The 13,498-nt window shown below is 36.5% G+C and overlaps 1 protein-coding gene and 1 long non-coding RNA gene across 17 annotated transcripts in view; one reads left to right on the top strand and one right to left on the bottom strand.

The window, feature by feature from the left end:
• Positions 1-13,498, bottom strand: part of Sox5 (SRY-box transcription factor 5) — a 960,217-nt gene that overhangs the window by 614,643 nt on the left and 332,076 nt on the right. The gene's annotated exons all lie outside the window — the stretch shown is intronic.
• LOC114091698 (uncharacterized) lies at positions 4,770-12,171 on the top strand. The gene is made up of 2 exons (XR_003582533.2): positions 4,770-4,890; positions 11,417-12,171. It is a non-coding gene; the product is annotated as an uncharacterized lncRNA (long non-coding RNA).

Genomic DNA, 13,498 nt, shown 5'->3' with positions numbered 1-13,498 from the left:
AAACACAAGTGCAACTCAATGGGAAGTTTTATTGGATTGCTTACAGAGAATTATAGTTATGATCAAAAGCTGAGAGCGAACAAAGGCTGAATGCCTCTCTACTCTTTTCAAGTGATTTCAATGCTTCATTTCTTCCTGTGCACCTCCTAAGCTAGAATTTAAAGGAATAAGGCACAAAGGCAGAGTTAGGTAGCACAGGAAGGAAGAAGGAAAAGCAAACTTTTATAAACTCTAGAAGTGACAAAGTGTTCCATGAATAATCAATACTTGGAGATATTTATACCTCGGCAGTAGCAGATTATCTGATGCATTTTCATTCTTTGTAATTACAAATGACAAATCTATTATGTATAGACTGAATGGAGAAATAAGATTGATCAAACAGTATCTATTCGATACTTAAAAGTGAAAAAAAAGAAGATATTATTTCCAAAACTATGGTGATTAACATTTAACATGTAGAAATATGAAAAATGGAGTGTAAATGGGAAAATCATCAGGAAATTGAGGTTTAAAAAAAAATAGAAGAAAGATGTGAACATAGGTCATGGATAACAAACAATGATAACATAGATGACCAGCATCAAAGTCAAGGCCAAAGTTCCCAGGTACTAAGTTTGAATGTCAATCAGCAGGCCATTCAGGGAGCCATAACCATTGCTGAGCAAGGAAGCAACAGAACCAAAGCTGTGACTTAGGAACACTGATGCACTTGCACTATATACAATGGCTTAGAGAAAGGAGAGGCTGGAAGTAGGAAAATGTTAACAAATTGCTGCTCATGAGAGGTGGCAATGACCCACATATTATCTTATATATGTAATTATGGAAAGCTATTTCCAAAAATGTTTTTTTGCAAAATGAAATCCCATTAGCTTCAGTGATCATGTTCGACATGCACTCCACAAGAAACATTATCTATAAGAATAGAAATCCTATCTGAAGTGTGAGGAGTAAAGATTTGTTCCCAGGATGTAGGCTCTCTATTTACCTCTCTTATTGTTTCTTTTGCTGAGAAAAAACTTTTTAGTTTGAGTAAGTCCCATTTGTTGATTCTAGTTATTAACTTTTGTGCTATGGGTGTCCTATTGAGGAATTTGGAGCCCGACCCCACAGTATGTAGATCATAGCCAACTTTTTCTTCTATCAGACGGCGTGTCTCTGATTTGATATCAAGCTCCTTGATCCATTTTGAATTAACTTTTGTGCATGGCGAGAGAAAGGGATTCAGTTTCATTTTGTTGCATATGGATTTCCAGTTTTCCCAGCACCATTTGTTGAAGATGCTCTCCTTCCTCCATTGCATGCTTTTAGCCCCTTTATCAAATATAAGGTAGTTGTAGTTTTGTGGATTGGTTTCTGTGTCCTCTATTCTGTACCATTGGTCCACCCGCCTGTTTTGGTACCAGTACCATGCTGTTTTTGTTACTATTGCTCTGTAGTATAGTTTGAAGTCTGGTATCGCTATACCGCCTGATTCACACTTCCTGCTTAGAGTTGTTTTTGCTATTCTGGGTCGTTTATTTTTCCATATGAATTTCATGATTGCTTTCTCTATTTCTACAAGAAATGCCGTTGGGATTTTGATTGGCATTGCATTAAACCTATAGAGAACTTTTGGTAATATCGCCATTTTGATGATGTTAGTTCTGCCTATCCATGAACAGGGTATATTTTTCCATCTTCTAAGATCTTCTTCTATTTCTCTCTTTAGGGTTCTGTAGTTTTCATTGTATAAGTCTTTCACCTCTTTTGTTAGGAGATAGAGCCCTAATATCCAGAGTATACAAAGAACTCAAAAAATTAGACAATAAGAGAACAAACAACCCAATCAACAAATGGGCCAAGGACCTGAACAGACACTTCTCAGAGGAGGACATACAATCAATCAACAAGTACATGAAAAAATGCTCACCATCTCTAGCAGTCAGAGAAATGCAAATCAAAACCACCCTAAGATACCATCTCACTCCAGTTAGATTGGCAGCCATTATGAAGTCAAACAACAACAAGTGCTGGCGAGGATGTGGGGAAAAGGGTACACTTGTACATTGCTGGTGGGACTGCAAATTGGTGCAGCCAATTTGGAAAGCAGTATGGAGATTTCTTGGAAAGCTGGGAATGGAGCCACCATTTGACCCAGCTATTCCCCTTCTCGGTCTATTCCCTAAAGACCTAAAAAGAGCATGCTACAGGGACACTGCTACATTGATGTTCATAGCAGCACAATTCACAATAGCAAGACTGTGGAACCAACCTAGATGCCCTTCAATAGATGAATGGATAAAAAAAATGTGGCATTTATACACAATGGAGTATTACTCTGCATTAAAAAATGACAATATCATAGAATTTACAGGGAAATGGATGGCATTAGAGCAGATTATGCTAAGTGAAGCTAGCCAATCCCTAAAAAACAAATGCCAAATGTCTTCTTTGATATAAGGAGAGTAACTAAGAACAGAGTAGGGTCGAAGAGCATGAGAAGAATTTTAATATTAAACATGGATGAGAGGTGGGAGGGAAAGGTAGAGAGAAGGGAAATTGCATGGAAATGGAAGGAGACTCTCAGAGTTATACAAAAGTACATACAAGAGGAAGTGAGGGGAAAGGGAAAAATAATACAAGGGGGACAAATGAATGTCAGTAGAGGGGGCAGAGAGAGAAGAGGGGAGGGGAGGGGAGGGGAGGGGGGGTAGTAGAGGATAGGAAAGGCAGCAGAACACAACAGACACTAGTATGGCAATATGTAAATCAATGGATGTGTAACTGATGTAATTCTGCAATCTGTATATGGGGTAAAAATGGGAGCTCATAACCCACTTGAATCAAAGTGTGAAATATGATATATCAAGAACTATGTAATGTTTTGAACAGCCAACAATAAAAAATTAAAAAAAAAAAGAATAGAAATCCTAAATTGATTGTCCACTCCAAATCAGCCACCACATCCCATCTCATTTTTGCTACAATAACTTCTTTCCACATGTGTATCAAAGCTTCCTCAAACTCATAAGCAATTATTATGAGTTATCTGAATAGTCTAGGCTTGGGAATGGCTACTAGGATCTGAACTCTTATGCTAGCATAAGAGTTGGCATCCAAAGTCTCTCACTACCTTCCCTCTGCTGAAATATGTGATAAGAGTATAACAGAGATATCTGCCTGTTCTCCAATATTTTGAAGGCCTAAAATCCAGGGACTCATCTATATACCTTATTTGATTTTAAATTCAGATACTTAAAACTCTGTGGAATTCTCCCCAAATCCCAGGAAAGAGCTCTTTCTAATATTCAAATAACAATATTCAGGATATGCAATCTTTAGTTGTGTTGTTGATTTGGTGATTTCAAGTACCATCTCTAACAATGGCTCTGCCAGGGGTATATACTGAGAATGGATAGTCTCCAGAGAATCACTGCAGTAGGAGTTCTCAAGCCTTAGCCAGGATGTCTCCTTTGAACATCCAATTCTTCCCCAACAGAAGTCTAACTCTGCCTTCAAAATGAGATCTTTGTAATCTAGAGAATGCAGCACATCAGAATCCATTATTCCATAAATAGCTGATTTTTTTAATCTCCAGATTCTATTTCTCATCCTTAGTCCCCTCATTTCATTTTTCAAGTAAAGTAATATTGAACTTGCTTTCCTGTCCACCCTATATGTTATTTTCTTCATATAAATTTGTGTGAAGAATCTTATGTATATATGCTGTATAAAATCATGAAATCAAGACTCTGCTCAAATATTAAGACATACTGATACAAATTCCAATACTGAAACACATTCCAAATACTACAGGAACCAATAGCAGATACCCAACAGCTCTTCCAATAGGGTAAGAATGGTTAACAAATGTGTGTTAATTCAAAAGAGGAAATTTAGGCAATGATATATTACCTTTCAAGCCTTTGTTTCCTTTCAAGTAGGCAATGGAAAATTTTTTTTAAAAGCTAACAACTGTTCTAGTCATAATTTTTTTTTAATCAAAAGATGAAAACTTTAGCTGGATATCAAAACAATCAGCATTGAAAATGCAAAGTTGGACCTCAGTTTCAGGAAACCAGGCAGCATTGTGAAAATGCAAAAATACCCAGAAGTTGAACTGGGACAGAATTTATCAAAGAAAGAAGGGCCTAGGCTTTCATTTCCAAAGTCCAGGAGGCCATTTGTAGAATGCAATTCGACAGAGAAGACAGGGATTATCTAGCCTCTGATTCATAAAGTCCTATTAGGAAAAAGAAACCAAAGAATTCATATGAAACTTCCCTTTGGAGAAAGACTCTCTGTTGCCCTTTTCCTATATCACTGGGAATGTGCCAAGATGGGAAAAAGGCAGCTTAGACATTCAAGCCCCAGTGACATTGTTAGTAACATCATGTGACCCTCTAGGTACTATCTGGTCTCTATGGTTCAAAATGTTTGGGGCCATTACTGATAGCAATAGATAGATTCTTAGATAGATAAGATTTTTCTTTAATTGATTTGAGGACCAAAGAATATTTTATACATCACCAAGAAAACTACTCTGGTAATTAAGGTTTGACAAACCATGGACTTAAGATGCATCCTGATTTTATATATTAAAATATGGTAAAATTGGGCTGGAGATATAGCTCAGTTGGTAGAGTGCTTGCCTCACATGCACAAGGCCCTGGGTTCAATCCCCAGCACCACACACACAAAAAAAAGTGTGAAAAAAATATGGTAAAATATATCACAAATCAAAGAGTTACAATGTCACCATTTTTACACAGATTACAGAAACTCCAAGTGGAAAAAAACTGATGACCAGATGAAAACAGAAACAAGTATGGTAGGAAAAACCCTTCCTTTGATTGAGATAAAAGTGAAGAGAGAAGAGAATGAGGATCATGTTCTCTAGAACTGGTATGAATTCTCTTACTCTGCCTATATGAGTGGGATAAGTGGTAGCCATGAGAACAACTTAGGACAAGAATGTCAAAGAAGCTGAAATTGATCTGAGTTGCTTCGTCGTCTGCCCCAAATCCAGGCAAGCTACATAGCTCCAGGCAGTCAGAATCTGACATAGAACATTCATATTTTGCTCCCTTATTGAGTTTGCACTTAGTTTCCAGGATTTTTACTTCAGTTTCTCTGTCATCAGATTTTTAATCTTGGTTGAGAATTTAGACTCCTGGGCCAGTCTGCTGCTTCCACCAAGTCTCCCTGATCATCCTCAAGGTATTATCAGTTTGATTGCTGCTGACTCCCTGCAGAAATTTCCAGCAACAGTGCTCCACCCTGTTCCCCGGAATACTCCCTACTGCCAACAGCAAGATATGCAGTGCCTCACAGAACATTTTCCTTCTGTGAGGTGATTTGATGCCTTTGTGTATGAGCTTCCTTGTATGGCTAAGATCTACTCCCATGTCCTTGTGTGTGATTTTCTCCAACGCTCAATTGTCAACCAAATGTAGTCCCAGTTACAATGAGCCCTCATTCTGTCAGGTACAGATATTTTTAGATACCAAGAGATTAAAAGGAAGGACTAAAGTCTTTCATTTATTTATCTTCTATGCCATATATATGGTAAATAGATGGGTTAGAGGAGAGTCGAAGTATCCAGCATCAGGAGAATTTTCAGAGGTTGTGACACTGGGGAGATGGAAGCTCACTCATACAGAACTCAGAACAGGTTCTGTCTGAAGCCAAGATTCCTGGAAAGCTGGGAGAAGTCATTTATAATTAAGGATTATATATAAAACCAATCTGATGAAAGACATTGTTAGTGAGAAGGTACTTTATTATGGTGGAGTTTAGAATTTAGCTTACAAGGTAAAGTTTTTTTCCACCATTTAGTTAAAAATGTTTACATGCATAGGTCTAATATATTAAGATTCATCAATGAAAAGACTGAGACAGGGAAGCTAAGCAACTCAGCCACTTGGAAAGGGTAGAGTTTGTAAGAGCCAGAATTAAACAACAGCTCCTGTGATTCATGGGCTTATGCCTTTCCTACATAGAGTACTGTTGCCAGGACTGCTTTTAAGATTAACAGATAAAATTTATGCTTGGGTTAGGACAAAATACTTTGGATTTTGTTTAATCATTTTTTGTTGTTGTTGAATAAATAACAAAAATACTAAAAAAAAAAAAAAAAAAAAAAAAAAAAATCGCCTTCGACCTAATAGGAATATAATAGGATAAATACTTGGTACAATGTTTTTTGGACCAGATGAAGTATCTCCTATAGCAATACATCCAATATAGTTCTTTTAATATGGTTGGCATCGAAAAAATGTTGATTTGATAAAATTTTATCTTTATGTAGATTACAAAAATGATCCTTAGTGAAATATATAACTCAAAACATGGCCATCAAAATTATGACTTATCAAAATATTGCTCTTAAAATCAGAGATATATCCTTCTGCTTTATAATTCCAAATTTAAAGTGTTTATCAATTGATAAACAATGAGAAGAAAAGACTGACATTTAACATGGAAACGAACCATGTCATTCTTGGGTTCAAATGGAACTTTACCAGTTTTTAATTGTAAATGAACTCACACTCTGCTAGACTTCTGTGATCCCTCATCATACCCAGCAACTGTCTTTCATTCATCTTCTCTACCCTCCAGAGTCTTGCTCCAAGGCAAAGGAACACAGGTACTGCTAAACCCTATCCCATAGATGAGATCATGTCTATGCCATTATCTGGTGTTCCTCCTGCCATTTATTTCATTTTACTTATTTCTTTATGTATGTCTCTGAAAGAAAAATAAATAAAGGCATACAGAATAAAAGTATGAAACACATTATTAATGTAGGCTAAAATAATGTACATTTAACAAAATCCAGCTCTGGTTTTAAAAAAGATTGAAAGCACACCACAGCTTAAAGCCAAAGAAGGGTGCACACACAAAAATCTACAGCTCCATATATCCAAGCAATGACAACACTAAAATCCCCCAAACAAACAAACAAACAAACAAAAGCAGAACCTGCAGGAAGACATTAGGAAGCAGAATGTAATTACCCGATTTGGAAACTGACCAGGACACTGTGGTTAAAATGCGTCTTGCTACAAAGGTTCTGAGGAATCTTTAATGACTACAAATGGTCAGGAACTCATGTCCACACCTCATCTGAGAGACGATGACAACCAGCAGTAAGTCCTCTGTGCCACTAACCCGGGAACTGGGCCGATTCTGACCAAGAGAATAAAGGGCCACCTACAGAAATTGCAGCAACATTTGCTACCCTTGGCTGCTTTTGCAAGATAGTCTGCATGAAGCAACTTTCTTAAATATCTCAAGTATCACTGCCACATCTTAATGTAAATATGTAGTGATATCATTCCTCATTTCTAAAAAGAATTATAACCAATGCTTCTGCAATCTCCTTGAGTAAAAATTATTAAATCCCAGTCTTTGGCTAATTTTGAGTAATGAATGTGCTGGTATCAGTGAGGCATAAGATGGCCATTGTTTAATCTATGTATGCTTACTATCAAACTAACTTATTTTTGCCTTTTATATTTTTTTAAGAAACTGACTCCAGTGCAGTAATTAAAATACATTACAGTTGTGCAAGTGAAATTTGGAAAACTGCCAACGTTTTCAAGAACTTATAATTTTCTTTTTCAGAGGAAAAAGTAGTTTTGACATCTTTGTGCAAAACAATCACTAACAGTTACTTACAATTTCAGGAAAATCACTGTTTTAATCATGACCTTTCAGCTGTCCTTGATTGAAAAAAAATTGGCCACCTACAGAAATAATTCTGTTGGGCCCTCATCTCTCTACTGATTGATGGCCTCATGTGGCTCTACATGTTCACAATTATAAATAAAACTATATAAATGTGGCAGAGCTTAGCTTCCCTCTAACTGGATAATAATAAAACAGTTCTAATTGACAATAAAAGGGATTTTCTTTAAGTGACATCTTTGCCATGTACCTGTATCAAAATCAAATGGTACATTTTTCTCTGATTAAATGTGTATTCTTTTGGTCACCATTCATTCCAACCATTAATTTAGCATCCATTGTGTAAAGGGCACGGTATTACACTCTGTTGGGGGTGATGGGATGTGGATAAAACAGCTTCTGAATTTAGAGAACCTACTATCTGATGCAGTACTCAACCAGCTAACATATAATAAATATGGAACCCATATTTACGTCTGCATGTGTATGCATATGAATAAAAACTAGGTTTGGATAAATATATTGCTATAAGAATATATACTTATACTTATGAACAACATATCAACATATATTTGGATTTATGTGAATACATGTATGTCACACCAGAAGTCTTTTTATGAAAATATTTGAAGTCCTAACATGTTAGTACATGAGTTTTCAATGGAAATGAAACAAAGCCTCATTCTACTAGTTAAAGGTTTCCCACCTACTGTACAAGCAACAAAAATAGAACTGGCATTCAGGACTCCACTAGAAGTTTATTGAAGCTCTGTGAGATTTGAAAGCTTTTAGGAGTTCAACATAAATCATTCAATATACCAAAAAAAAAAAAAAAGACTTAAAAAGATTTCCCCTTTGTATTCAATTTCTATGAGTGATCTCCAATTTACAGCCTTATGCTCGACCCAGAAATTGAATTAATCAATACAATTATCTTTTAGAAATCCCTTTTGTCAACTGCAGTAGTCCGTGGACAAGAAAGGAAGAATGAGAATTCTTGAATTGTAATCTGGGTGGCAAGATGCAGCAATACTGAAGGACTGACATTAGAAATGGGTACAGTACAGGCTTCAATGCTGTTTTGAAGGATTACAAAAACTAAGTGATCCTTTTCCCAAAACCAAAAATCAATTATCCACTAATTGTAGTCTAAAATAAACTATTTCACAGAAAACAATACTAGAAAAATATTTATAGGATCAATTTTTGATCTGAATAATATATAGGATTTGCATTTACAATGGCATGATAAAATAACTTTGTACAAAAGATCAGTACCATTGAGTTAATATTCCTGTTCATTATGATACTGTCAAGTACCTTACTGAAATATTTATAGATCATGGATACTAATGAAAACATTATCCCATGGAAATCTATGCTAAGTCTTTTATTTTGAATAAATTAACTTGTATTTTTGGAAATCATCAAATTATTCATAATAATCAACTTTAAAAATTTCAGCTCACTCTGTTTCTGAAATTTTTTAGTAATATTCAAACCAGAGAAAGGTGAAACAATTCCTCAGCTACTTTAGGATCCAAGAATACTTTCATATGACATGGTCAAGTAATTAGAAAAAAAAGTTTTTTATATTAATTAGTCTTATAATGCATATTTCCTTTGTTCATGTAAACATCTTTCACAAATTTAACATTAAAAATGGAAAAGATCTCAATATCCCTACCTACTTCATTAAAAAACAGTTATTCAATTTAAAAATGGAAGCTTGGGACCTAAGTGACTCAAAGAGATATCTATCTAATCTATACTCATCAAGTCTAAACCCAATGATTGCCCAAATCTCCTCTTATGGAACTAAGAGTTGACAAGAATATATAGAATTTTTTGAACTTGACAAATCTGAAAATTCTTGCTAAAAAGAATTAAACTAACCAACAACTTCAATCAACTAGTAAAGGCACTGATGTTAAGGATTTACAACCTAATACTAATAGGAAATATCCTGGAACACATACAGTTTTTCTATTTGCTTGTATATTCTGCATACATAAAACTACTAATAAGTATTTATTTGGTTTGTGCCCAGATTTGTGCTACCTGCTGTGAAGCACATGGTCCTTATACATAAAGCATTTGAAGATCAAGTTTTGATCCAAATAATATATAGAAATCACATTTACAATGGTATGATAAAATAACTTTGTACAAAATGAGAGTAATATTGAGTTAATATTCCTGTTCATTATCATACTGTAAAGTACCTTATTGAAATAACACTCCATGGAAAGTGTTATTTAACATTTTCTAAATGGAGAAATAGGTGGTAGAGGAGATAAAGGTAAGTTTTTATTTAAAAAGGGTTTATCATGTAAAGAACCGACACACTTTATATTTTATTATAATCTTCAACCAAACTTTTCCCTCTCTTATGGCTTAAATGTCACACTCTGCTTTATAAGCAAACTTTAGGATACAAAGAAATAAATAAGTTAATGGAATTTTACTCTGTTGAAGTTGAAAACATACTGCTTCTTACAGAAAATATTCTGATTAACAATTGTGGTTTAAATGAATGACCTTTTCCACTTGGATAATTATTTTTTCTTTGCAAGCAGACCTTTGGGATGTGATAGCTACAGTTTGAATCTTTTTTTTAAATTATTTTTTGTTCTTTTTAGTAATACATGACAGTAGAATGTATTTTGAAATATCATATAGACATGGAGTATAACTTTCCATTCTTGTGGTTGTGTATGATGTGGAGTTACACTGGTGTGTACTCCTATATGAACATAGGAAAGTTATGTCCGGTTCATCCTGTCTTTCCTGTTCTCATCCCCTATGCACATGCTCCCTTCTCTTCATTGCCCTTTGTCTAATCCAATGAAATTCTGTTATTCCTCCTTACCCTCCTTATTGTGCATTAGCATCCACATATCAGAGAGAACATTCACCCTTTGGTTTTTCAGAATTGGTTTATTTCTACAGTTTGAATCTTAAGCATCACCCAAAGTTTCATGTAGTAAAGGTGTGGTCCCCAGCTTGGCACCATTGGGAGCTGGTGGAGCCAAGGGACTGGGGTTGTGGCTCAGTGGTAGAGCACTTGCCTTGCATGTGTGAGGCCCCTGGGTTAGATCCTCAGCACCATATATAAATAAACAAATAAAATAAAGGTCTCGCGTCCATCTACAACTAAAAACAATATTCCTCCCGCCCCCCAAAAAGAGGTGGAGCCTAGTGTAAGGTCTTGAGTTCATTGGAGGTTGAAGGGGATGGTGAGATCCTAAGCTCCTCCCCCTTTTTCTCTTCACTTGTTTGCCATGAGCTGAGGGGTTTTGGTCCTTTGTGCACTCCCCTACAGCCCAAGCTGTCCTAAAAGCAATAGGTCTTCCTGATAATGGACTGGAACCTCCAAACCTACGAGACAAACAAACCTCTTCATAAGTTTATTACCTCAGTATCTATTACATTAGCAGAAAGATGACTGGCCCAGCCGTACCCATGCTACAACCTCATTTTCACAAAATACAGATACAGTCTGTAGTTGTTTATCTGGCTCTCTCTACTTGTCAGGTTTTTTTTTTTTTTTTTTTTTTTTTGGGGGGGGGGGTGTTCTTGGATCTTTTATTTTGGACATTAATAAAAACTTCTAAATCCATGTGAACTCACTGGGAGCTCCATGAGGGCAGAGTCTCTGTCTTTTCTGCTTAGCATTGGGACCTCAGCATAAGGATGTATGAAATAATACCACCATATGTTTATGTCCTCATTCCAGGTATAGCCTTTCTCATTTGGGTCCCAAGGAACCAGAGGGAGTAATCCTGTGCTTTGACATATGGAAAATCACTGTTGCCACTAAAAATTTTGAATGTTTCCAACATTTCTCATTTAAGGAGAAGGAAGGCTCCTAAGAGGAAGAGACTTTAAATGCTAATTCAGTCACCCTGAACTCTGACTCTCACAGGGCAAATCCACAGTGGAGAAGGTGGGGTGGGATGGGAATAAGAGAAAGCCTTTATGTTTAGGCTCGAAGCAAAAAGAGGTCTTTTGGCCTGCTGCCCTCATGGCATTCAGTGAAACAGCAGCCTGCTCACATCCATGGGAAACTGAAATAGAGAGAGAAGAATGCAGCCATGCCTGCACAGAGGGTCAAGGTCAGAGAAGCTGTGCTGTCCCCTCTTCATCCCAATGCTATGAGTTAGCTGTGGGACAACATTGATGGCCTGATGAGCTCCCACTGAGGACTGCAGTGAGGGGATCCCGACCTGAGCCCCAGCACGGCTGTTATGACTGAGGTCACACAAGACGCCAGCAGGGACAAATGCTATGACTGGAGACTGTGCTAGGACTATGTTACAACTCATCTGCCCCAGAGCAAGATAGGTGAGGGCTGAAAAGTAGACAGCACTTCTCACCTTCCCTCTCATCCTTGAGCAGTTAAGCATATCAATATCCATGTTCCAGCACCAAAATGTCGGAGTAATTACTTCCTGACCCACAATTAAAGCATGCTGCAATTTTCAGTCATAACAGCCAATTCTCTCTGAGTCATACATTGAACCAATTAAACTTAGAATCTCTATGTCTGAACGGATGACTTCTAATGAAAAGGGTGAAAGCTCCTGCCCTGCACATCCAATCATATCTCTGTTTGGTAAATCAGGGGGAGAAGTTCAACTGAATGGCTTGGAAAAGAGCCCATCCCAGCAGATTGTGCTGGGTAGAAATAACACTAGTCTGTCTAGGTAAGATCAGTGCCAATGGTTCCAACTAAAATTAGAAAAAAGGAGACAGTACCTTGGCTCATGCTTATGTTGGAGACAAGACTCTAACTCCTGCTAAAGCCAAATGATGGCAATTCAATTCCTGCCTGCCAGTTGCAAATCCCTACACTACCACTGCTGCACTATCGAAAGACACTTGCAATCCAGTGCATCTAACAAGAGAGGTGATTTCTTAGATTAGTCACTTTGTGGGTTACAGCTCCAGTGCTGGTAAGTCAAAGGTATGCATGCATTTTTTTCTAAGAGGTCATTTCTAAACTATAGGCAGATAGCTGAGAAAAAAATAATCAATAGATCATTATTAATTTAACATCAAGAAAGGATATTATGCATTTATTAATTTTAGAATGTAAAGCCAAAACACCAACAAAATCCAAGGAATAAATGACCCAACTCCTTTAAAAAACATCATCAAAAGTCCCACAACACTTTTACTGCATTTCAATAAATACAGTTTTGCTCTAATCTCATATGTGTCATGAGGCACCATGCCATGGTGGAAAGAAAACTGGGCCAGGAATCAGGATACTTTGTCTGGCTCTGTCATTTATTAACTGTGTAAAATGACATAAAAATTTAACCTCTCTAGGTTTTGGTTTCTTGTCTACGAAATCAGTGACTTAGATAAGCATTATCCCAGGTTTTAGATTCTGCATTGCTCCATCATTAGTGATTTAATTTTAAATTGGGTATGATGTTTAAGACACATATTGAGTGCAAGGCTTTCATAAATTCTGGGTATGGTAGTCAAATATACATACATATATTAAGGACAAAGGACTCTGATTCTCTGATTCTAATGTGAAAGAATTAGTTTTTTGAAAAAATTTGATCCACTCTGCCATAGCAATACAAATGCTCCCAAATATGAGCAATATTCAGATGTCTTTGCAAATACTAAAACCTTTTGGGCAAAGCCATATAAAGACTCTGACATCATACAAATTATTCTTTGGAGGAAAGCATGCACTGTTTCTTCGCAGAAGGAATGCTTCACTAATGTCCCTGAGTAATTCAGGTGCTGGATGAGACAATACACTCAGAAGATTCACCCCAAGGTCTCTGCTACATTT

Source organism: Marmota flaviventris, chromosome 3 (assembly GCF_047511675.1).
Source record: "Marmota flaviventris isolate mMarFla1 chromosome 3, mMarFla1.hap1, whole genome shotgun sequence".
Classification (NCBI taxonomy): Eukaryota; Metazoa; Chordata; class Mammalia; order Rodentia; family Sciuridae; genus Marmota; species Marmota flaviventris.
Note: the sequence above shows the minus strand (reverse complement) of the source record. Positions and strands in the feature narration are given on the sequence as shown.